Here is a 27,255-nt window from a genome sequence, read left to right on the forward strand (position 1 = left end):
GGGAAATCGAGGAACCTAGATCTCCTATTGAACCAAACCAGCCTTTAAATAGTCCAGATAAAGGGAGCGCTGCAAAAATCCTCGTTGAGGGAATTCATTCACCTCAGACCGTAGGGGCCATCATTATCCCTAATAAAGGGAGTGCTGTAAAAACAGTTCCTGCTAAGATTACCCCTCCTCAACCAAGGAATACTCTCTTGGAAATTCCTGAAGATTACTGGCATATATTTGATTCCATGGCGCAGAATCAGCCAAATACCCAAACCTCTACTTTGCAATATCCCATAGTAGATTCCGCTGCGAATGCACCAATGAAGGCAATTCCGCTTCAACATATCCCGACGTTTCATGGACTCACATCAGAAGACCCTGATGCGTTTCTATTCGAATTTGATGTGTTATGCAGGGGATACGATTACACCACTGATCCCCAGAAGCTAAAACTGTTTCCCTCTACTTTGAAGGGAGTAGCTCTGAGATGGTTCATGGGTTTAGGTGGTGGAGTCATAAACAATTGGGAAGAAATGAAAGCAGCCTTCTTAAAAAAATATCAGGATTACTGTAGATCAAGAGAACTAAAGGATGAAATCTTTCAAATGTCAGCCAGACCAAATGAAACTTTAGAAGAATATGTAGAACGTTTCCAATATAACTTGCAGAGATCTCCATATGCATCGTTACCACTGCCCGATAACGTGTTGAAAACTGCATTGATTAGAGGTATGAAGGAGCAATGGATTGAAACGCAGAATATTATGGGAAAAGGAGACATTTATCAAGAAAATTTTGCTGACATCATTGGTCTGTGTATCAGGAGCTCAAGAGGCAGCACAAGGATAAAACCAGCAGAATATGATCGCTTCACTAGAGACAATCGAACGTCAACAGAAGGAGTATCATGAGTGGAACTTGGAAATCTGTTAGAGAATTTTAAAACTGATATCATGGGGACATTAACTACACAGCTTGATATTGTGCAGGCTAAACAGAAGCAAGCAGAGGCGGAACAAAATCTGGCAATTTTCTGCCCGCGGTGCAGGAAGAAACATAGCCAGAAAGAATGCCCGCTCGATACAGTTCAAATATGTGCTATTTGTACCAAGGACCATCCGACTGAAAGCTGTCCCTCGCTCCCTGGTTTGAAGGCGGTGTACAAAGAAGCAGAAGAGGAACCAGAAGCAGCATACTTTATTAACCAGCGTCGTCAATGGCAACCTAGGCAACCTGGTATGTTTCAAGATCCCTCCTCTTCTTTTCAATCTCCGCAATTTAATGCTCAGCAACAGAATATGTGGCAAAATCAGTCTCAGCACCCGTTTTCAAATTGGCCGCCTCAAATGTTTCCTACTCCGAACCCTTGGACGAACCAAGCTGGTTGGCCAAACTTTCCTTATCCTCCGCCATATTGGCCAAATAATTCATATCCTCCGCAGTGGACCCCTTCCACTTCGCAAAGTTCACCCTGGCAGAGCAACTGGCCAAGATCGACATATCAAACACCAGGATCAATTCCGCTCCCTCAACCAACTCTACCAGCCTTGCAACAAAATCCCCAGCCCAACCTAAGACCGCAGCTCCCAGCCCAACCCAACCCGAACCCAAATAATCGACCAGTTCAATCTCTTCAAATTATAGAATCTTCCGAGATTGAATCTGCTCTGCAGGAGTGCAATGATCTTCAGTTGAGATCTGGGCGAATAATAGAAACTGAGGGACATAGAACCGCTCATATTGAAAACCAGTTACCGATAGAACAACTATCACAACAAGAAGAAGTAAGTAAAGACCAGGTTCATCAGCAAGTAATTACATCTTCTCCACCTTTCCCAGAACGACTGGCCATTCCGAGACAAATGCAATATCCGGATTTTGATATTCTGGGAGAACTTCAAAACTTGTATATAAGAATTCCATTCCTTCAGGCTATACAGGATATCCCCATATATGTAAAAACCATAAAAGACCTGTGTAGCCGAAAAACAAAAAAAAATATAACCCCTAACCCTAGAGTCCAGGTAGTCGGCACCTTATCCGACCTCTTATCAGGGAAAGAAACACCAATTAAATATGAGGATCCTGGAAACCCAATTGTCACTGTTCAAGTCCGTGGGCAGACCCTGACCAACGTTTTAGTAGATCTAGGGGCTGCGATTAACATCCTGACAACATCAACCTGCCAGAAGCTTGGAATCACATCGGTAGAGCCTACTTCCACTTTACTAGAACTAGCTGACCGATCAGTAATAAGGCCAGAAGGCACCTTGTATGATGTCATGGTTTCAGTGGACTCTTGGGAATACCCGACCGATTTTCTGGTGATTAATCCAAAAACCCGACTAGATGGACATCCGCTAATTCTAGGTAGACCATGGCTCGCTACTGCTGACGCCTACATTGGATGCCGGCAGGGAAACATGACCATAACCAGAGGACCGGATATCAAAAATTTAATCTTGTACCCGCCAGCCCAGCCAAGCATCACACCTCATATATCACTGACCAATCTGCGCCCTGCCTCATATATTACTGGTAATATTAGACCACCATTAACAGTTCAGGAAGCGCTAGATTTTAAAGATCAAACAGAAGATGATGCCATCAATAAATTCATTAATCAAACAGAATCCACATCGTATACACAATGCTTTATGATAAAAGCGACATTTGAGAACGAATTAGAGGAAGATCCTCTAAAAGATGACAATGACCCAAATATACATGTAACCTCTATTGCTAACAGCAAAGTAATACAAATTGAACCGGGCAAAACTTTAAACATTAACGCTAATCTGACACCTGAGCAAGAGACCAAACTCATCCAGCTCCTACGAAAGTATCAGGAGGCATTTGCTTGGGACTATCCCGATATGAAGGGGATTGATCCCCAGCTATGTACACACCGTATCTATATCGAAAAAGATGCAAGACCGGTTCGCCAACCACAGAGAAGACTCAATCCCCATTTAAAAGATGTTGTAAAAGATGAGCTGCAGAAATTATTAGACGTTAATTTTATTTATCCTATTTCTGACAGCAAATGGGTCTCCCCACTTGTGGTCGTACCTAAAAACAACGGAAAATGGAGGATCTGTGTCGATTACAGAGAATTAAACAAAGCTACACAAAAAGATCACTTCCCTCTCCCTTTCATAGACCAGGTATTGGACACCTTAGCAGGCAAGAAATTTTTTTCTTTCTTGGATGCCTTCAGCGGATATAACCAGATTCAGATTGCCCCTGAAGACCAGGACAAGACTACCTTTACTTGCCCCTGGGGAACGTTCGCCTACCGAGTCTTACCCTTTGGATTATGTAATTCTCCGGCCACATTCCAACGGGCTGTTCTTAGCATCTTCGCAGATTTAATTAATGATGGATTGGAAGTCTATATGGATGATTTTACACCATATGGAGACGACTTTGATCCAGCCTTGGACACTCTCGAAAAAGTTCTAGAACGTTGCATCGCTACCAGGCTTTGCTTGAGTCACGAAAAATGTTACATGATGATGACAGAAGGACTCATTCTGGGACATTACATCTCAGCAGCTGGCATTCAGGTAGACCCGGCTAAAATTCAAATACTCATGCTTATCCCAACCCCCACTAATCAAACAGAGGTACGCAGTTTTCTTGGTTTTTCTGGGTATTATAGACGATTTATACAACATTACTCACGTATTGCCGCACCTCTACATGCATTAACTGGAAATGTTGATTTTGTGTGGACAGAAAAATGTGATCGAGCCTTCACAGAATTAAAGAAGTTGCTATCTACAGCTCCAGTTCTCAGAGGACCTAATTGGAACTTACCATTCCAAATTTCAACCGACGCCTCAGACACAGCAATCGGTGCAGTGTTGGGCCAAGAAGAAGAGAAAAGACCATACGCTATCTATTACATCAGCAAAAATTTGGCTCCGGCTGAATTAAATTACACTGTCACCGAAAAAGAATTTTTAGCTGTGATACATGCTATTAATAAATTTAGACACTATATTACAGGCTATCCCGCTATTTTGTACACAGACCATTCTGCTATTAGGTATTTAGCAAATAAGCCTATTACAAATGGAAGAATAACCAGGTGGTTGATCTTGTTGCAGGAATTCGACATTACAATCAGAGACCGACCAGGGAAGGAGAACCCTGTAGCTGATTTTCCTTCACGAATACCAAAATCAGTTGAAACAACAGCAGTTGAGGACCAATTCCCAAATGAACACCTATTTGCAGTCGCTGTTCAGACTCCCTGGTACGCTGATGTGGCTAATTATCTTGCAGTAGGTAAGCTTCCAAAACATTTAACTCCCAATGAATGGAAACAAATCGTTGCGAAAAGCAATCGATTTTGGTGGGTTGGGGGCTATCTGTTTCACACAGGCGCAGATATGGAAATCAGAAGATGTATTCGAGAAGACGAAATCTTTGATATCTTGAAAGCTTGCCATGACGGGCCATGTGGAGGAAATTTCGCTGAATGAAGGACAGCACACAAAGTATTACAAACGGGATATTACTGGCCTACAATCTTCAAAGATGCCAAAAAATTAGTCCAGGCCTGTGATAGTTGTCAACGTGTAGGACGACCTGGCCTAGCAGACGAAATGCCTTTGCGGCCTCAATTGGTGATCGAACCTTTCGAACGCTGGGCTCTGGACTTTGTCGGACCCATCAACCCCCCATCAAACCAAAAAACCTACATTTTGGTGGCAACTGAATATGTTACCAAATGGGTTGAGGCGGAGGCATTACCCAGAGCTACAGAGGAGTCGGTAATTCAGTTCTTGTTCCATTTGTTTGTACGTTATGGTCTTCCAAGGGAAGTGGTTACAGATGGAGGACCACAATTTGTGGGACATAAATTAGCTGCAACACTCAATAACCATCACATCCATCACAAAATTACTACCCATACCATCCGCAGGCAAATGGGCAAGTCGAAAACAGTAATAAGATAATAGAGTCAATTTTGACAAAAACTATTGCCTCACACCGCCGCGATTGGGCCGCCCGACTACCGGAGGCACTGTGGGCTTATCGAACCACATGGAGAAGTACCACTAGATATTCACCATATCACTTAGTGTTTGGAAAGCAACCCATTTTTCCTATCGAATTTGAGATCCAAACCCTACGAACTGCCCAAGAGGTCGGATTGGATTTAAGTGAAGCACAGAAAAATCGATTACAACAAATTAATGAGTTGGACGAAACAAGGCTCGCTGCATTACAGAATACAGCACTCATCTAGTAGCAGCGAGCCAAATGGCATGATGCGCTCATCAAAAACAAGATATTTCACGAAGGAGACTGGGCTCTGTTATATGATTCTAGATTTCAGGATTTCCCGGGGAAGCTTCAGACTCGATGGTTGGGACCATACGAGATTTAAAAAGTCCATGACAATGGGACCCTTACTTTGATTACAATTGATGGATCTGGATATACATTTAAGGTAAACGGCCACCGAGTTCGTCTGTATCGCAAACCGCTCACTCAGGAATCATTTTGCCAGCAGTTACGCCAAGATACTAACATCAAGATTATGGGAGAGGAAGCAAAAACTTCCTCCCCTATAGATTGGTAAGAAGTTCATTCTTTATTACCACATTTTGTATATAAGATTGTAAATTTTGTATATATGTTGCAAGTGTGTGTTTTGCTGTTCCTTTTCAAAAGGAACAACACTTGTGAGTTTTGCTGTCCCTTTTCAAAAGGAACAACACTTGTGTGTTTTGCTGTTCCTTTTCAAAAGGAACAGCACTTGTGAGTTTTGCTGTTCCTTTTCAAAAGGAACAGCACTTGTGTGTTTTGTTGTTCCTTTTCAAAAGGAACAGCACTTGTGTGTTTTGCTGTTCCTTTTCAAAAGGAACGACACCCTTGAGTTTTGTTGTTCCTTTCCAAAAGGAACAGCACTTTTTGAATTTTTGCTGTTCCTTTCCAAAAGGAACAACACTTTTGAATTTTTGCTGTTCCTTTTCAAAAGGAACAGCACTTTTGAATTTTTTTATCCCTTTTTAGAAGGAGCAACATTTGTGTGTTTTTTTCAATTCTTTTTTTAGCAAGCAGCATTTAAAGTGTTTTTGTTATCTTAGGAAATTACATCAAAAGAACCCTCCCACCCTCCCTTGTAAGAAAGAAATAGTATGCCCTCGTCCTTTCTATAAGAAGAAAACATTGTCCCGAGGCCATAAGTAGCAGCTATATATTTATGCAACAAATATAAAAGGCATGATATATCAAGATCAGCACATCATAGATCGCTATCTATAACAGCCCTAGTATTGATGCAACAACGGAGGGAACCATACACTCATCATTCTTTCAGCCATAGGTCTCACCTCCTCTGCCCTGTTGGAAAATTTCATCATGTTACGTTCCTACAATTTTCTTTATTATTACTTGGAAATAAGAATAGAAAATTTATATTTTCCTATTGGGATAACAAGACTTCTTCCGCCATTCCCACTCTTAAGGAGGGCTGAACCACCCTTATGTGTAACTATACAAGAGCAAAAGTCCATCTCAAAAGAAAAAAGCAGCAGCAGAACCAAAAGAAATTATTTGTCAAATGCAGGATAGGGGGTTTCATTAAAGAACCAGCCTACTATGATCATAAGATTGGAAGCGAAGTGGCATTCCCATCATGGCCACCACACTAGGGATATGGTCCAACAGCTTCATTATATAAACAAACCTTGGAACAGGGGGTCTCATCACGAGCCAGCCTGCCCACGTTTCGCACCTCTCTGGTGAATGGCGTCATGGTTATCTGGTTACCAAGCCAGCATGATGGCCTGCATGTTGACAAGAATTGCTCTTCAAAACTACACAAAGGACTATGGTTCCGGGGTGAAATAAACAACTCTGCCACGGTTATAAACACCGGTCGGCAGCAGAGCTCTGTTAATGGTATCGGAGTCAAAACATATACACCAATTTGGATCTTATTAAATATTTCTTTCTATCCTCGTAATAATTATATCTTACACCTTAATGGATACGTCACATGAACATTTATCATTACCAATTATGGCAAAGGTATTGACTATGACTATCTCAGACTTTCCATGAGTGCTAGACGTCCTATCCTTATGTTCTGCATCACATCACGAAGGCTTATGTTAAACGCGATCTATCCGTCGCATCGATCTCGGTATTTCTCTGTCTAATCTGACACATGGCAAAACTTTATAAGCTGTTCCATTATGACTCGGTGATGGGATGACCGCCTTCTTCTATTTGACGGCTGAGGCAGCCTATCATTTCGCGCGGGGGGGAGGTGACTTCATTACTCCGCCGGCCACGTGTTAACACATCATTCGGAAATGATATGATACGGAGGTACGATATGCATTAACGGCATGACAATGCTATTTTTCGAAAAAGTTGTTATTTATGATCAATTATTCATGCATGCTCTGTGTCTTTTCTTTTTGCCGCAATTACGTTCTTTGCATTGCTGTTCCATCTAGACCCTGAAACAGAACCATGGGGGGAAAATCTATCAGAAGCGAGCCGAGCGAGCTCATAGTCTCCGAAGCCGCTCGGAAGATCTTAGAAAAAGCAGGGTGGTTAACTTATTTTGGCCACCTGCGCAAATCAAACGAAATAGTGGCCATGGAATTTCTGCAGAATTTGCAGGAAGAACACTCAGTGGTAGGTGGGAAGCAGATAGCAGTCACGAAAGAAATAATCACGGAAGTAACCGGATTACCAGACTTAGGTCCAATATGGACGACAAAGAAAGAAAGACTGCAAAAGATCGTAGAACTCTTCCAAGATGAAGGGCAGGAGCTGACAGTGAAGGGAAAAGGAGTGCTGTCGGCAACACTAGGAGAACCTTGGAGCGAACTGGAAAAGGTAGTATAGAGCTACATCACCTGCGAAGGATGAAAAGATGTGGTAAGGCCGCGTCACCTTAAGCTCTTAGCTGTGTTAAAAGGAAAATGTGCTGTGAATCTCCCTGCATTGTTAAATTCATTGTTGCATGATACCTCTCGGAGCCTGAAAAAGGCACACCATGAAGACGCAGTGGTTAGCCACCATAGGCTGATCCGCCTGATAGTGACATACAGTCTCGCTCGGCAGCAGACTAGCTGGCGGGAACTTATTACAGCAATTGAAGGGGAAGTAGCATCACCATCCCCAAAGACGAAGCACCCCGCTAGCACCTCCGAAACACCTAAAAAACCCAGAGAATCGCCAAAACCTAAGCAACCCTCGGGCACAACCGAGCAAGCGAAGAAACGCATAAAGCTAGGGAAACAAAAATGCACCCCTGAAGCAACTAGACATGCAGAAAAACATAAGGAATTGGCCGCAGAAAGACGTGCTACCTTAAAGCGAAGGTATTCCTCTGGCACAGAAGAACAGGTTGAAAAACGCAGAAAGGTGGAGGTGGAAGAACAGGTGGTCAGCACACCCGAACAGCCCAGGAGGCCTAGAAAGTCAGTTCGGTTGGCAAAGATAAGAGGTAGGCTGGAAAAAATCCAGCCAAACATAGGCCAGCCGATTGAAATAATAGAGGACCCTCCAGCGCCAGAACAAATACCTGGGGAAAACCTGGAACAAATAGAGAATGAGGTAGGAGCTGAAGAAGGAGATAGGGATGACGACTCTGCGGCTGAGACCAGCTATCCAGAGGCAGCTATCGAGCAGCCAATTCGGGAGAAGGAGATGGAACAATTGGGGGGTAGCCATCCACAAAACCCTGTGGAGGAAGAAGAGTTGGCCACCATCTTGGCCAGCCTTAGAGGTTATCCTTCACCCTCTAGTCCGGCAGAGCCTCCCGAAGGACCTTCTGAGGAAGAGACGCGTGACGAATTGCATGATGGGATGGCAGGGGAAGAAAACCCCCCTGTCATTGACAAAGAAAATCTGAATACCAATCAGGAACAAGCCGTTCCCAAAACACCAGAAGGAAATCCACCCGCTGATGGCAGGGGGGATGAAAATGTTTGTCGGGAACAGGACGTTCCTCGAATAATAGAAGAAACCCTCGATGAAAGAGGAGCAGAACTGAGGGCCGCCCATGTGCCCACAGCCGAGGCAAAAGAAATTAAGAAGTTGAGAAGAAAACAACAGAAATTGCTGAATATTATAGCCCAGCTTCGGCAGAAAATTCAGAGTCTGAAAGCCAGTTTGAGAATAAAGAGGACTGTGAGAAGAAAGAAAAGGACAAATACAGCTGGGTCATCTCAGAGAGGAAGACAGAGCACCTATAGACATCTAGTAGGTCGATACTCTGCTAGCAAACCTGCAGCTGTTCCAATTAATACTGAGGAACAAAATGATGTTCCATCTGGAACAGAGCACCAGAATGCCGTTCCTATTGACATAGAGGAGCAGGCTGATATTCCAAACAGCCCATTAGAACCAACTGCCGTTCCAATTAAAACTGAGCCACAAGACGACATCCCAGTTACAGATGGACCACCGTACCCCTTTATACATGTCAAGAAGGAAGGGGAAAATAGAGCAGTTCACACTGAGACACCACCTTCAGGGAGAATTAAGCGACGAAATGTAAAGGTTCAGGCACAACTTCCTGCCTCCTGGGAATCATGGGAAAGGGATCCAAAAACCAAGGCCTTGCGCCGCGAGATACGATAGGCCCAACAGGAGGCTGAACAGCTACGGGAACAAATGATCCCTCGAGAGAAATATGAAGAGCTGCAGCAGGAAGTTGAACAAATGATTCCTCGAGAAAAATACGAAGAATTGCAGCAGAGGGCTGAGCAGTTAGAGGAACAAAGGATCCCTCTGGAAAAACATGAAGAACTGCAACAACAGCTGCGAAACATGAGTGAATCGGAGAGTCAGGCTTTTGAAGGATGGCAGAAGGAACAGGAAAAGGTTGCTAAGGTAACACGTCGACTAGATGCTGTTATTAAACAATTGGACACTATATGTTCGTTGTATGATGATGTTTTGACTTGCAGGGCCCCCGCGAAGAATTATGCTTTATTCCTCCTTGAAAGATACTTAAGATTGAAAATAAAAGCTGTCAGGGCAGGTGCCCCCATTCAGATTAACACTGTTAATGATTTTATTGATTGTTGCAAACATTATGGGGTTAAGGTCCAACGATTATTATGCGAATTTTATTTACACAATATGGTGCTTGAGCAGGAAACTGATCTAAACCCTGGCCCCTTTGTGGGGGATATACAGCTGCAAGCCTTTGTTTCATTCGGGGTCAACCAGTTAAAATGGCTCAGGGCTTACAATGCCTTTCAGAGGCAGGAGCACAACCTAGATCTATGGGTCAGGGCTGAGCCTCAAGATCCAGTTCGCCTATGGCAATCACACAAAAGCCTTATGAGAAACCCTGGTGTTATAAAAATACTAGGACCCATGCATGAGGAGTTGATCCGAAATAGCTTAGAATACTTCCTGGTTATTAAAGATTCCGCCTTGGAGGCTGCCAAATTCCGTTATCGGATTTCCACCCCAAGCATCCAGCTCAGGGAGCCCTTCAGATATGAGAACTTTGAGCTGGCTGCTGAACGATTGCCTTTTTATGGCCAATGCATTCTGCAAGCTGGACCATCATGGTTAGGATATCGGTTCCGTAGCCCAATTATCTGGCACCCTGCACCGGGGTACCAGGCCTTGTATGATATGCCTGCAGATCAGTTGCATTATTTCTTTGATAATCTGGTTGCCTATCATGGTTGCAGACCCCCTCATGAAGTACCCTCTCCAGCCTATTCTCTTACTGCTCTCCATGTTAATTATAACGTTTTCATGAGGCCATGAAACAGAGTAAGTCGGGGGGTGTGTAGAGCATTGGGAAGGTATGTTTTAATAAATAATTTAGTGATGTTTTAAGCAATAGTTGTAATCTTATCTTTATTATAAAGTAGGGAAAATGCAACGAAAACGAGTCTAAAATGATCCAATCACTAACAGTTGTCTTCTCTACGCAGGAAAAGGTAAAAGCAGGAAGGCGCAATGCAAAACGAGGATTTGATGAGAAGATAACGGCTGTCCCTCCAATTGTAAATAAGGTTCAGACCAGGTCGAGTAAATCAAGGAAGATCAGTCCGGAACGAGATGAAGGACTGCCAGTTCGGAAATACAGGCCGAGTAAAGGAAAGCGTTAACAGTTTAGCGGATCCCTCAGGATCGAGATCGCTACGATCAATCGTTTTGTCGACCAGTGAACTCCGTCGTTAATTGTATAAAAGGAGGGTAGCATTGGAAACTAGGGGATTACCTTTTGGTATCTTTAACTTTCTGTCATGAATTTTATTGTCAGTTGAACTCAGACTATTGAGTCTCTCTGAGACCTAGTTTTGTACTCTCATTGATGCGTTAATATAATATCTTGGTGTTAATTTCTCCGTGCGTCTGAAGTAGTTTACGGCAGTGCGCCATTGGAAGCTTTGGGCCCAACTCCAACGGACACTGGCTGATTGTACCATTACAATTCTGCTTTGTGTGGTTTGTTTCTCATAATCTGTTATGGTTGCATATTGTTTCATATTTATTCATCTGTAGCTTTCCTGTTATAAATCTCTGTAACAAGTTCATATCATACTTTCAGGATTCTTTGCATACTGTTGATCCGAATTGTTTGCATCAATTACAGAATTCATAAGTAGAATATTTCAGCTACAGGTGCTTGGGGTTAATGGATTGTTGGTGACTATTGCAGATCGTGTACATATGATTGACGTTTCCTGTCTTTAATGATTTGCTGTTCCATTTGATATATATATGATTGACGTTTCCTGTCTTTAATAATTTGCTGTTCCATTTGATTAAGCTGCAAACCTGTATAAATGATTTCTTTCCTTTTTGTATGTAAGTGTGTGCCAAGGATTGGAAGTGTTGACCTCGCGAGACTTAGTTTCTTTACTGCCGTTCCATTTACTGCTGTTCCATTTATTGCCGTTCCTTTTATTGCTATTCCATTTCTGAAATTGCTGTTTCATTTTGTTTTATTGCTATTCCTTTCGCTTGCGTTTATCGAAGTGGCATGAGAGGAGGTTCAAGACTGTTGTGAGATACAGCAGACGCTATAATGCTCCCAGATCATGATCCATACTCCTTCATCAGTTTCTAGGGGGATAGGTTACTAATTCCATACCCTCGACCGACGAAGTTGCTGCGTGTGTGATTTCTTTATGCAAAAGTAATTTAGCATTAGCATCCGTTTACTCTTGTATTCTTTAGATCTATACTACGAAGCATTATCCTGACAAATAGCCTCAAATTAAGATGTCCTTTACAATAACAAAACGCTCCCGGATTGACTTGTAATGTGAGATAACTAGAGGTGAAAAAGACCCTTGTTACAGCTTCACAATATCTACTATGGAAAATTGGGAAATAACGTCGTGGAATTTGGCAGTAGGCTCGATACAAGGTGTACCCGTACAGATGGAAAGATGTAGAGGTCAGCTGGACTTCATAGTGATAAATACAGATGGCATTGATGTGATGCTTGGAAGAGGAGGACTTCTTCAAATCAGTCAGGCAATGGAACAAGATGAAGTTGCAGATCAAGAAGAGGAAGTCACGATGGCCGAAGATGTTGAAGACTTAACTATGATGGAGGTTAGACTTGAAGATGATCAAGCTAAGCTGGAATCATGCAGCTCATGGACATGGACAGATGAAGATACTCATATGGGAGGACCATGTGATGATGAGGGTATGATGGAGGCCGAACTCGAGTTTAATCAAGTTGAACTAGGGTCATACAATTTGGCAGCATGGATGGACACTCACATGGAAGAATCACATGAGGATGAGGACTCGATGGAGGCAGAACTTGAAGGTGATCAAGTTGAACCAGGATCATGCAGCTTATCGACATGGATGGGTGAGGTCACTCATATGGAGGAGCCTCATATTGATAAAGTAAGTATGGATACTTGTGTTTCATTTGGGCATTTGGTAGATGGACCGTGTGCAGTGAAGGGAAAAGTCAATTTGCCTATGCTATGGGGGATCTTGCCATGGATGACTATGATGGAGCCTTGTATGGAGAAGCAAGGATCGTTGGTTGGTGCAGGACTTGTTGGGGCTACTTGTGACCTTATGGTTGAAGGTGCAAAGGCCCATGACAAGGGTGGAACTTGATGATCGTTGTGGATGAGTGGGTCATGCTTTAGCCACTTTGGCTAGGTGCCCGGCATGACTCATGGACAGATTGAAGGGCACACCTTTGGGTGGACTTCTCATGGCCGAGACCAAGAGATAGTCTTGGTGAACCTTTGGTGGAGGAGCTATGGAGAAGGGACCCGTGATGACATAATGATATGGTTTGTGATCGAGTTCACTCAACCGAAGATGACAGCTTGGATGGAGTTGTGAGCAGACCATGGAGCATTCCTACTACATAGAGAGCTGAGGCATCTTGCAGGGACTTTTGGCCAAGACTTGTATGCTTGCTAGCATGTCAGTTGGGGATGGTTTATGGAGCTCATAATGACATGAGATCATTGTGACTTTTGGAGACTTCATACATGGTGGACTTAGAGGATTCGAAGCATTGAGGAGCCGAGGTCGGGAGACTTTGATGCAGTATGGGATGCATACTTCCAAAGTACATGTATGGGCATGGCTTGGAAGGGTGACTTGATGTGGAGGATCGATATGAGACACTTTGAGGTGATGGAGTCACGATGATGATGATGAGGCCTTGGTGGCTACACTTGGACATGAGTTGAGCCGAGACTCAACCACTTTACGCACATGATGATGTTGGGATAAATGTGGCTGATCACTTGTAGCACATTGACACCAACACACCATGGACAGCATGTTGCAGATGAGATGGATGGAGTTTTCATGGACCTGAGCATGGATTGTGGGATGTTCTCGAGGACGACAACGATTTCAGGTGGAGGAGAATGTAAGGCCCTTGAGTCTCGGGCAGGCGTGCATGATGGGCGGGCGCCCTCGTGCACGACGATGGACGCTTCTTGGCACGATGACGGGCGCGTTTTGGCACGACGAAGGGCAGTGCGACAAGCGGGCAAACTACCTTCGACACTTGGGTGACCTGTGGGCGACCCGTGCACGACGGGCGGGCAACCCGTGCACGGTGAGCCGACGGATATACACAGCGACCGAGCTGTAGGTGCGAGCGGACGACCGGCGAGTTGGCAGGTTCGGGTGCGGCATACGACGGACGACGGAACGATGGGCGACAGCGTGCGACGAGTTCAGACGACGGACGGGCGGATGCGACGAACAGCAAACGGTGGCGGGCAGCGTGCGACGAAATGGCGAGCCGGGTGCGACATTACAGCGAGCGGACTGCGGTTGCCATGCGACGAAATATGCGACGAAACACTTAGGCCGGAATGCGGCTAAGTGTTGAGCGCATGTGTTAATGGATGTAATCACATGTTATATGGGAGCTTATACGCATATGTGGAGTAACATATAAATATAAGCGAATGATAAAAAGGAATAAAATATAATTTAACATTTATACGTGGCCTTATATGTATAATGGGGTCAGCCATGAGTAATGCACCCCCATTAAAACATAAGGAGGACGTATGGGCGATGGAGAATGGAGGTCGACGTGTTAAAGTGTATGGTTATGGGCGTATGTGGCAAATATGGGGGTCGGCCAAGGTCTGTACAACCCCTCTTAAAAACATACGATTGAGGCATATATATATGGCACGTTGAGAGGCATTTCAATCCATCGAACTTCGCTCAACTGATCCTCGCATAAGAGACAAGGAAAAGTGCGAAGGTCTCAAAGGTGATGCGCATTCCTCATGTGCATAAAGGAGAAAAGGACTTCGCATATTTCAGCTTGGTTTATGTGGAGTAAGGTCTCGGTTAAGGGAGATTCTATGGTCTCGATTAAGGGAGATTTTATGGTCTCGGTTGAGGGAGTTTTGGTACACGGTTTGGTGCAGAATTACATGAGTGTCTTGGTGACCCGTGTGGGTACCCGCTCATAGGCAAAGGTGCATAATTGTGTATGTAAAAGGCTGTCTTACGCCTTGTTGTAAATATTGCTAAGTGTTGGCCTTGGACTCTGCCAGGCACACTTGTGGATGTAATATTGAAGATTATCATAATATATATTCGGGCAGACTTTACCGGGAGTTGCCCCTCCCATTCTTCCCGGTTGTTTGCAATTGTTATTCGGTTTAATTGCACATGAAAATGTTAAGAATGGTTTATGATGAATTATGAAGATTAATGCTTTCATATGGTTATAAGATAACGGTTAAAGCATGTTTATATCGGTTAAGGCGTAGTCCATGTGCACGAGTATTGAAAAAAAGAAAGTGTACGGTGGTGCTGCACCTCGCCAGACACAGTTGAAAGACTACCGTAGGCTTGGGGGCGTGATAGGCGCCCTCGTGCAGGCGCCACCCGGGCCGCCCGCGCCCTTGCCGGCAGGCAGGACGATTCCGGAATAAACCTGCCGGCCGGGCGAGGGCGCGGGCGGCCCGGGTGGCGCCTGCACGAGGGGGGCGCCTTCACGAGGGCGCCCCGCCCTTCCTGCCGGGCGAGGGCGGGGGCGGCCCGGGTGGCGCCTGCACGAGGGGGGCGCCTTCACGAGGGCGCCCCCCCTCGTGTAGGCACCACCGGGGCCGCCCGCGCCCTCGCCCGGCAGGCAGGGCGATTCTGGGTGGCGCTCGCGCCCTTGCCCGGCAGGCAGGGCGATTCCCGGAATTACCCAGCCTGCCGGGTGAGGGCGCGGGCGGCCCGGGTGGCGCCTGGATGAGGGCGCCCCCCTTCGTGCAGGCGCCACCCGGGCCGCCCGCGCCCTCGCCCGGCAGGCAGGGCAATTCCCGGAATCGCCCTGCCTGCCGGGAGAGGGCGCGGGCTGCCCGGGTGGCGCCTGCACGAGGGCGCCCCCCCTCGTTTAGGTGCCACCCGGGCCGCCCGCGCCCTCGCCCGGCAGGCAGGGCAATTCCGGCCCAGGTGGCGCCTGCACGAGGGCGCCCCCGCTCGTGCAGGTGCCACCCGAGCCGCACGCGCCCTCGCCCGGCAAGCAGGGCGATTCCCAGAATCGCCCTGCCTGCCGGTCGAGGGCGCGGGCGGCCCGGGTGGTGCCTGCACAAGCCGGGGCGCCCTCATGCAGGCGCCACCCGGGTCGCCCGCCCCCTCGCCCGGCAGGCAGGGCGATTCCCGGAATCGCCCTGCCTGCCGGGCGAGGGCGCGGGCGGCCCAGGTGGCGCCTGCATGACGGGGGGCACCCTGGTGCAGGCGCCTCCCCGGCCGCCCGCGCCCTCTCCCGGCAGGCAGGGCAATTCCCAAAATCGCCCTGCCTGCCGGGCGAGGGCGCGGGCGGCCGGGGTGGCGCCTGTACGAGGGGGTCGCCCTCATGCAGGCGCCACCCGGGCCGCCCGCGCCCTCGCCCGGCAGGCAGGGCGATTCCACGAATCGCCTCGCCTGCTGGGCAAGGGCGTGGGCGGCCCGGGTGGCGCCTACACGAGGGGGGGCGCCTTCGTGCAGGCGCCACCCGGGTCGCCCGCACCCTCGCCCGGCAGACAGGGAAATTCCCAGAATCGCCCTGCCTGCCGGGCGAGGGCGCGGGCGGCACGGGTGGCGCCTGCACGAGGGGGGGCGCCCTCGTGTAGGCGCCACCTGGGCCACCCGCGCCCTCTCCCGGCAGGCAGGGCGATTCCGGGAATCGCCCTGCCTGCGGGGCGAGGGCGTGGGCAGCCCGGGTGGCGCCTGCACGAGGGGCGCCCTCGTGCAGGCGCCACCCGGGCCGCCTGTGCCCTCGCCCGGCAGGCAGGGCGATTTCCGGAATCGCCCTGCCTGCCGGGCGAGGGCGTGGGCTTCCCTGGTGGCGCCTGCACGAGGGGGGGACTCCCTCGTGCAGGTGCCACCCGGGCCGCCCGCGCACTCGCCCAGTAGGCAGGGCGATTCCGGGAATCGCCCTGCCTGCCGGGCGAGGGCGCGGGCGGCCCGGGTGGCGCCTCCACGAGTTGGGGCGCCCTCGTGTAGGCGCGACCCGGGCCGCCCGCGCCCTCGCCCGGCAGGCAGGGCGATTCCCGGAATCGCCTTGCCTGCCGGGCGAGGGCGCGGGCGGCCCGGGTGGCGCCTTCACGAGGTTGGGAGCCCTCGTGCAGGCGCCACCCGGGCCGCCCATGCCCTCGCCCGACAGGCAGGGCGGTTCCCGGAATCGCCCTGCCTGCCAGGCGAGGGCACGGGCGGCCCAGGTGGTGCCTACACGAGGTTGGACGCCCTCGTACACGGGCGGCCCGTGTGGCGCCTGCACGAGGGGGGGCGCCCTCGTGCAGGCGCCACCTGGGCTGCCCGCGCCCTCACCCGGCAGGCAAGGCGATTCCGGGAATCGCCCTGCCTGCCGGGCGAGGGCGCGGGCGGCCCGGGTACGCCTGCACGAGCCCCGCTCATGGGGCTGAGGGATGGGGGGTGAGGCCGAGGGCGGAGGGTGGGTGAGGCGGGCGGGCGGAGGGCGGGCAGGTGGGCGGGTGAGGGCGCCCGAGGGTGGGGTCGGGCGGGCGGTTGAGGGTGCCCGGGTGTGGGTCGGGCGGGCGGGTGAGGGCGCCCGGGGGCGGAGGGCGGAGGGTGGGTGAGGCGGGCGGGCGGAGGGCAGGTGAGGCCGAGGGCGGAGGGTGGGTGAGGCGGGCGGGTGGGCGGGTGAGGACACCCGTGTGTGGGTCGGGCGGGCGGTTGAGGACGCCCGGGTGTGGGTCGGGCAGGCGGGTGAGGGCGCCCGGGGGCGGAGGGTGGGTGAGGCGGGCGGGTGGAGGGCGGGTGAGGCCGAGGGCGGAGGGTGGGTGAGGCGGGAGGGCGGAGGGTGGGTGAGGCGAGCGGGTGGGCGGGTGAGGGTGCTTGGGGGTGGGACGGGCGGACGGTTGAGGGTGCCCGGGTGTGGGTCGGGCGGCGGGCGAGGGCGCCCTGGGGTGGGTAGGGCGGGCGGGCGAGCGAGTGAGGGCGCCCGCGGGTGGGGCGGGCGGGCGGGCGTGGGCACCCGGATTGGTGGGGTGCCGGGAGGGTTGGAGCGGGCAGGTGAGGGGGTGCGGGGCACGCGGGTTTGGGGAGAGGTAGGGAGGGCGTCGAGAGGGGTGGGTGAGGGCACCTGGGTCGGTCGGTCGGGTAGGCGGTTGGGTGGGTTGGGTAGGGAGAGAGTTGGGGTGGGCGTGCGGGTGAGGGCGCCCGGGCTGGAGAGGGTTGTGGGGGTTGGGCCGGGGCGCCCGGACCACCGGGGTGGGGGGGGTGGGTGGGTGAGGGCTCCCATGCCATGCGGGGGGGGGGGTGGTGGGTCAGTGAGGGCGCCCCAGCAAAATGTTTTATTCATGATTTACTTTTTTACACTGGAATGTTAATGCATGTCCTTTTGGATTATGAGGGGTGGTGGGTGGGGCGATTGTTGATTAAAATTTATGATATGTTTTCGTTGTTACTTTAAGTTAATATGTTTTTATTATTTACTGATTTATGTGTTTCTATTTTTCAGGAAAATGGCATCAAAGAGAATTTTAGTGAATCTTTCTAGACCAAAGACTCATAAAGGTGCATCTAAAAGAAACATTGGTGAACGAACTCCACCTGAGCTCATGACTACAAATCTTGCAAGTTCCTCAAGTGATAAGAAGATGATTTCAGACTGGAAGAATTCGAAAGAGGTGAAATTTCCATCAAGCATGTGGTATGTGAAGGAAAGAGAAAGCACAAATGTGAATATATATCTATATATCGATATACCGAATGATAATGGAATTTTTGAGGTGATGGGAAGAGTCGTAGATATGTGTTCGGTACCGGACACTGAAGTTGTTTACGTACTTACAAAAGCTCCCAAGTCACATGAAAGGGTTAAATACCAACTATCATATTCATTGTATGACACGAGCGAGGTATCTACAAAGTTGTGTAGTCAAATCGTAAATGAGATGACATAAAACATCGTAAGTATTATTATTTATATTTGTATTTTGCGTTTTTTAAAGTGTCTCACTATATTTTTTAACTTTGTTTTTTATTGACATATGATATTTTGTTTGGCAGAATTTCGTTGAAAGTTGTTCAATTAGGTTGGGAGGCATTCATTTCATTGAGAATGATATCATGAAAGTTGTCAGCAGTTTTTACTCAGTGTCAGAAGAAAATATGGAAAAAAGACAAAATGAAGTAATTGATAATGCTACAAAACTACATCCAAAGAATCAGAAAAAAAGGTCTCTGGTGGATAAATCTAGCAAGGGTAAACAAGTTACTTTTGAGAACGATGGAGTTGAAATTGACGATGAAACATATGTTGTCATTACTGAAGATGACATTGGAACTGAGAAGAGCCATAAAAATCCAAAAGTAACAAAGCCCAAGAATAACTCTTGTGGGAATGTTATGACCAAGAAAAGTAGAGTTGATGATTTTGAAGCAGTCATTACCAGCAGTCAAGAACCTAGTGAAACTTCAAAAGAAAGCAGAGAAATCATTACACCAGGAGCTGAGTTAGAAGATGGCATTATCAAAACAAAACAAAAAGTCATTCGAGAGAATTTGACAAAGAGAAACTTAATTGATGGTGGTCGCACATTTCAGCTTAATGTCAGGCAAACCTATAAAGCAAGTGAAGGACAATGTCAATATCAAGTTAGAAAGCCACATCATCTGCATGTTCACAACTTGAAGACATTGATGAGGTACAATCCATATGCTCATGTGGTTAGTTATGTGCTTCTTGTTGATCCACTTCAAGTTCCCAACAAAGAAGCATTTGATAAGTCAAAATGTTTTGAATACAATTATTATGTGCTTGGGGGGAACCATTCTGTAGAAGCTCAAAGACAATTGATGGAGGAATATCCTAATAACCCACGTTTTGAAACAATGAAATGTATCATTTACGCTGGTTTATCTGATACAGAAGCAAAGTTAGTGGCATGGGATCATAATTCAGATAATGAATATAGGATGTCTATGACTTTCATCCAAAGGGTTAGATTTATTCATAGTGAATTTGAAGAAAATTATGGTGGGGATAGGACAAAAGTTACTGCAGAGTTCCGAAAGGAATGTTGTATGGAAATAGGATATCAAATTGAAGAGAAAACCAATTCAAAAGGTGGAAAGGGCAACAAACATAGTTATTTATTCAGAGGTGTTGATAACATTTTCCAATTGGCATTTAGAACTGGAGATATTTGGAGGTTGATTGATGAGATTTTTGGCATGTGGGAAGACATTGCCATTAAAAACCAGAAGGTCAAAAAGTGTAAGCCATTCATATGTGGCAACAGTAAATTAGCTCCTGAAATGAAGCATCTTCTAGACGATATGACTATCACACCTTGGAGGGTGATGCAAGGAGTGAAAGATGAGAAAATTGTCAAAACAATATTATCTCGTGTGAGGTTAGGGGAATTATCATTGGAGGAAATGTCTAAAGAATTTCAAAAGTAAGTTTCTTGAAATATTTTTATTTATTTCCAGATTATAATTATATTTTAAATAAAACATGTTCTTGGTAGTATTTGTTATACATATCATTATATTAACTTTTTGTTACTTTATCTATGCGGTCACAAAGTTTACATGAAAATTCAAGAACAAATGGTTAGATTGTTGAATGAAGATAGTTGGGATGATGTCGTACGCAACTATCCAGATTCAAGTTCTACATCAACATTAAAATCTTTTTATCTTGCATTTAAAAAGGTATCTTGATTTATACATTCATTTTTATTCACCTCTGTACTATTTTTAATTTATAACTTACACATATATTTGTTTATTTTATAACAGATGAGGAAGGATGATAATGGAGTGCCAGATAGTTTCAAAACCTTTATCGAAAAGATAAAGATCGAAAGACTGAGGAAGCAACGTATTAAGGATATTCAACTTGATCCAACTCTTAATCATTTCATTTGGAATGGGCTAGACACTATTCAATATCAAGTAATACAAGGCGACTGTGAAGACATTGCTAAACTCATACCTAAAAGGGATTATGCCCTAGTCATTGCAGATATTCCCCATGGTTTCAATATTCCAAACATTGACTATGATAGTGACCCTTATACTTATCAAGCTTTTAGTAAAGTGGTTGCGGGATTTGTAGAAGTCACGTCATCACCATTATGGAGATTTGTGACATTTCATTCAGACACACAATTGGCAATGATATTGTCAAGCTTCAAGGGGAAAACAAATTCAAGGATGCAGCTTACATGGTAAGACGTTTAAAATGTATATTTGATTAATGTTGAAAAAGTTATTTATGTACAAGTTAATTTAACTTTTACTATTTCATGTTACAGGGAAAAGTCAAATCTTCTTCACAATGAAGATCAACAATTTATAAATGATTGTGAGTTCATTCATATTGATAGTTGGGCAAAAGATGATAGCCATATGTCTATGATTTTTAATCGGGTAGACAGAAAGAGTCATAGCCAAATACTGAGTTATGATGCTGTTGTGAGAAAACTAACATATGAAGACAAAGAAGCAAAAGGAGAGATAGTTAACATTTATAAAAAACTACAGTTATTGATTAACTATCTTATAGACATTTGTTCAAATGAAGGAGATTGGGTTTTGGATTTATTTTCTGGCTCAGGTAAGTTTTATTATATGGAATTGAATTTCAATATGTTATTTTTTTAATTAATATGTCATTGTACTAATTTAGTTCATTATTTCTTTTGTGCTTGAAAATTAGGTACAACGCTAGCATGTTGCCTTCAAAAAGGAAGAAATTGCATTGCAATTGAAAAAGATCCAGTACAATGCAATTTCATTCAGCAAAGAATTAATGCTCTTCAATTTCTTCCAGATGCAATGCAAGAAATTGGGTTGAAGAAAGGGGACTTTAGTGAATCACGTGTGGCGAAAAAGGCAAAGGAACCCCAACCACCATTACATGGAATGTTTGGAAAGACATACATTGGGAGTTTCGCAGACATGAAAGACCCATTAGAAGAGGAAAATGAGCAAAATGAAACAGAAAATATTGTGGAAGAGGACAATGATGAAATTCTAGAGGACGAAGAGTTTGGATTACGTGACATTGTTGATTAAATTTAAGTTATGCTTGTAAATCAATCTTTGCAATGTTTTGACTTTGACATTTTATGAGAAGAATAAACACCCAATTAAGGTTGTTATACGTTCAATATTGGTAATATGTGATTTTTGCATTGATTTGTAAGTTAATCATTATTTTTTGAAAAAAAAAAGTGATTTTTATTATTTTTTTGACATGAAATTCATAGAAAAAGCTATTATTTAACCATTTTTAGTTAAAATTATCGTATAAAAATTGTGATTTTGACATGTCAATTCTAACAAAAAATTATCAAAACGTGTAGTTTTTTAGTTATATTTATGTTAAAAATGGTTATTTTTATGTCCATTGTTAAAAAATATTGTTTTTTAGAAACAATTATTTCATGTCGATTGAAAAATTAATTAAGGATGTATAAATATGTAGAATATCGAAAAGTCTAAATATCGACCTTCTAATTTAAAAATGCAAAACAGTAAAAACCTCACGATTTTTTTTTTTTAAATTATAATAAAAAACAAGAAAATGTGGAGAAAACGACCACTTCAAAACTTATCAAATTTACTAAATAATTATTTACATTTTATACATTAAAAAAATTTAAAGCCAAAAAACAGGGCTTTTAAAAAAGCAGTGTGATGCAGAATGCTCACTTTTTAAAATCAGCATGAAAGTCACTACCATTCTAAAACGTGATGTACATAAAAAAAAATAAAGTGCCAAAAACTATGCTCTAGAAGAAACATGTGCGTTCTGCATCACCCATTTTCAAAATCAGGTCACTTTTTAGCTATCTCTACGAAACGGGTAACAGTATCAGTTCCCGTTTCAAAGTTTACATTGTTATATCAGACCGTTGTGCTCTGTAGCAAAAATGCTAATGTATGTCCCTCTGCGGAAATGGAAAACCAAAGTGCCGAAGGACTTGGACGAAATGAAAAGCTCACTCCAGACCTCGCTCCTCCCTGATGGCATTGTATTTGAGGGCACGCACCTAGGCCACATGCCAACCATGAAATTCGAAGACTGGGACCTCACTGACAGCGAGAAGTTCCTGCACCTAGAGACTGGGAACTTAATGAAGTAGAACACTGAAGGGGCAGTGATAATGTTAGAGCCACAAAAATGGCTGTACGGCATGGAAAAGGCTGAGTTGCTGCACTTGTTATGGATACCACATTTCCACCCTGCGCCCATCACAATTTTCATCATCAGGAAGCTGCTCTGCCTGGTGTATGATGGGTATCTATGGTTGGAGGAGCCTATTCCCATCATGGCAAACCTCATTCAGCATATCTCTCAGCTCCCCTATAAGGGAAAGGACCCTGAGACTATAGCTAGAAAAGGTAGTGATTTGGCTCTTGCAGAAGCCATGGAGACAAGCATAAGTTGGAGAAGAAGAAGAGGGGCTATGCCATCTCCAACATCAAGGACAAGGGGGTGCGCATAGCAAGTCAAGTCTTGACCAGTAAAATTATGAGAAAATGCTGCACTGATGAGGTACCAACGCGAGTGGTCACGCTGGCCGAGCAGTGCATGGAGGGGGTCCAGTTAAACTGGGCTGAATTCCTCTGCGAGGAACTTTTGACAAAATTTCGCGAAGCCTAGGAGTAGGGTAAGACCATCCACTGCGTGGTTTCTCTTATCCATATTGCTGGTGTTATCACTCAGGTTGTTCCCTTTGACTCCCAAGGGAATACGGCTGAGGTAACCACAAACCAGTCTTTGGACTGCGGTCCTAGCCTACCAGCAGTCAGAGAGGGCTCTCTCTTTAGGATTTAGCTTTGTTTAAGGGATGATTTTAGGCTAGATGTGATTTACATGGGTTTGTTTGAGTTTGGTGGGATGGTTGATGCTTCAGACAGAGTTGGCATGCAAAGGATGAGAAGTTTAGACCATTGGGCATGGAGTCAATGAATGTGAATGGAAGAGTGTGTTTTCTTTGGTAGAAAGAGGGGAATACAGAGCAGGATAGCTACACATGGCACAATGTTAAATGCTGGAACCAGGATGAAATGGAGGTTAGGGGTTGAGAGGCAATTAAGGATCTCTCATCTGGCCAAAGAGGGAAAGTGAATGAAGACTATGTAGGAGCAATGAAGGATTCCTAAACAACATTTAGAAATGAGAAATAGCTTAAACATGATCAATTAAGTATGCATATTTATCACTAATTCAGAGGAAAACATAGGAAAGTTACAAGAACTGAGCACAGAGGGCATGAAAGCTAGCTCTGAACTATTCCTTCTTCCTGCAACTTAGATTATGATATACAGATGATACAGATACATATAAACTGATAAACAGAGGAAGGAAAGACTTATTAAACCATGAGCAAGCATATGAATTCCACATCAAGCTCTTCAGCCATTGAAAGCACAACCAGCCAGTTCAGATGCAAATATTCCAGCAATCTTTGATTACAGAAGTTCTTAAACTTATAGCGCAACTCTGGAATGAGAAATACAACCAACCAACCCTTTACACTATCCAGAGGGTGGTATAAATAGAGAAAATATCTACAAAATATCTACAACAGTAGATCTGATAGCAGATCTGGAGATTTGAATGCTTCTAACCTAACATTTATTGCAAATAAATGAAAGAATGCCTATCTAACAGCTGCGCAGGGAGCAACAGCCATCAAGAATGAATAAATATTGGTCTTTTGAGCAATGCGCTGGCACTTCTACAATAATTGTGCCTTGGGACTTGCTGCACCACTCATATGTGGCGTGGTTCACTGTTTCTGCAAAATCTGGGCTTTAAACACTTGAATTGCCCCTCTAGGCGGTTTTGCTACTGTAGAGTGGCTTTAATGCTCATAACTATGATCTGGTGGGCTTTGATGGCTCTGAGCTGCTTTATTGACTTTGATGGGGGCCTCTTTAATGTTCTGCTGCTTCGGGCTGCTGATATTTTGATCTGATACTCTTTGCTGCTTCCTCTTATACACTTTGACACTGAATCAGGCCACTTTCTCTCTCTGATACTCTTTAATTGTCTAATCGCCCCTTTATCTGCCAATTTAATGCAAGAATAACTGCTGCAAATGCTTTCGTGGCCTTTGGGATGCTATCGGCGCTTGGCTGATCAAAAATGATGTTTAAATCTTCAAAAAATGCTGCAAAACGGAGGAGAAATGCATGCTAATAGATTGCTGAGGCAAAACCATGTGTTTGGATGTATTATGGGCATGAAGCGATTTCAAAATAGCCAAGGAAATGTTAGATGATCCAAAAATAATTTATTATCATAGGTTATAAAATTGAAATAAAATAATTATTAATTTAAGAAATTAAATTAATAATTATTATTCTAGAATGATTAATTATTTAATGGAGACAATTAGAATTAGTATATTGTTGTAACAAGATGTGACTCTCCAAATGTGTCGTATCTTAGGCTCTATTTTAGGAGATTAGTTAGCTAGTTGGTTTGAATAGCATTTAATGTAAATGGACGCTTGTTATTTAATAAGTGATCCATAATTAGAGGTAGTTAGGACATGGAGCTTATAAATAGCTCATTGCAAGAGTGTTTGGTTGTTCGGGTGTAAGCTCTTGCAAAATCAATTATGTAATTGTTTTTTTCTGATTAATAAAATTACGTGTCTGAGGACACTTCTGCCATTATTCTGGTATTAGAGCTCCAGTAATGCTGCAGTGGAAGTGACGAGGATATTCCAGCTCAACAAAGTCCTGGAAAACTCCATTCAATTGACTGGCAAATGATTGGTATGGAAATTGTCCAGTTTTTGTTTAAAAAAGAAAATAAATTTTATCATTGATTTTAGATTTTTAAAATCTAAAAATCATTTTTTAGTATTATCAAAAATTGCCCCTGTTTTTTGGAATTTTTGTTACTGCTCCACTTCAACACTGTTTGGCCTGAAACTCGTGACTGGATACAGAAGCGGCCATGATATTGTTGTTTCTGCTTGTATTGTTGTCCACAATGGCGGTGTCATCGGTTCTGCCATTATTGAACATTGTCCGTTGCATCTGGTTTCTCTGCACGCAGCACAACTAATTGGAATACAATCTCCTGAAGATATGTTTGTTTCTGTAAGCTGGACAGGAAACAGTGGGTCAAAAAGGCCATCCTAGTGTCGAGATGTGAATTAAAATGAAATAAATTTTGTTGGTCAAAGAGATATATTTCTTTAGGTTGAGTGAGATAAATTTTGTGGTTGGCCAAGCCAAAGTTGGTATACAAGACTGTTCTTGTGCCCTAGGTTAACGGGCTACCATTTTGACTGCCTGGTTATTTAAACTTAGTTCAGCCGACAACCTCTCTTGTACTGTATTACTGATGTATAATGTTTAGTAAAGAATTGCACTGCAGCGTGTGGGCCTTTGTTTGCACAAATTATTCTAGTATGCATGTTGCAGGGCCTTGGACTATCTGATGTCTTGCAGCGAGGAACATTAGATAGTGGGAAAAGATTGCATTGATACTGTGAGAGGATCTACACAGATCACAATTTCAAATAACCGCTTCACTGACCACGACTGCAGCTCCGAATGGTCTCTTTACAAGCACATTGACACGCCCCATGTTTCTGCAATAAATGAATCTGTGGTAGGAAGTGTAAAGTCTATTTTCAAAAGCTGGGAATAACGTTTGGATAATTCATCTGAGTTTTTGGAGAGCAATGATGGTGATCCAGAGCTAATTGTTTTTATACCATTCACATCTGATGTAAAGATAAAAAGTATTTCTGTTATTGGTGGTACTGGAGGAATGAGTCCTTCAAGAATGCAATCGTTCATAAATTGGGATGGCATTGATTTTTAAGATGCTCAAGAAATATCACCAGTTCAGGAATGGGAATTGGCAGAAAACACTCAAGGAGAACTTGAATATCAAACAAAGTATTCTCAATTTCAGGGTGTGGCAAGTCTCACTTTGTATTTTCCTGAAAATTTTGGAGCTGAAACAACCCAAATATATTATATCAGCTTAAGGGGCGAAGCTACTCAAATAAAGAGGGATACTATAGCCAATATTGTTTATGAAGCCAGAGTGAAGCCTGTTAGCCTGTCAATGTAAAGCCAGAAGAAGCCAGAGTGAAGCCTGTCAGCTTGGATCATAAAGTTTTTTTTGTAATATAATGCATATTGTATTTTGAAGAAATCTCATGATTTTTTAATTTTGGAGTTTATGTTTTGTGGAGTAATAAGGGATATTTGTAAATGTTAAGGATTGTAAATTTTGTAGTAATAAGGAGACTTTAGTTGTAATTTTTTTTCGGAGAGATT

The 27,255-nt window shown here is 44.8% G+C and overlaps 1 pseudogene; it reads left to right on the forward strand.

Moving 5' to 3' along the window:
- The first annotated feature begins 14,481 nt into the window (after nucleotides 1–14,481).
- Nucleotides 14,482–27,046, forward strand: LOC149163997 (uncharacterized; annotated as a pseudogene).
- Nucleotides 27,047–27,255: the final 209 nt, after the last annotated feature.

This window comes from Pinus tabuliformis, chromosome 5_1 (assembly GCF_031772625.1).
Source record: "Pinus tabuliformis cultivar Carrire ecotype Pingquan chromosome 5_1, CPIR1, whole genome shotgun sequence".
NCBI lineage: Eukaryota > Viridiplantae > Streptophyta > Pinopsida > Pinales > Pinaceae > Pinus > Pinus tabuliformis.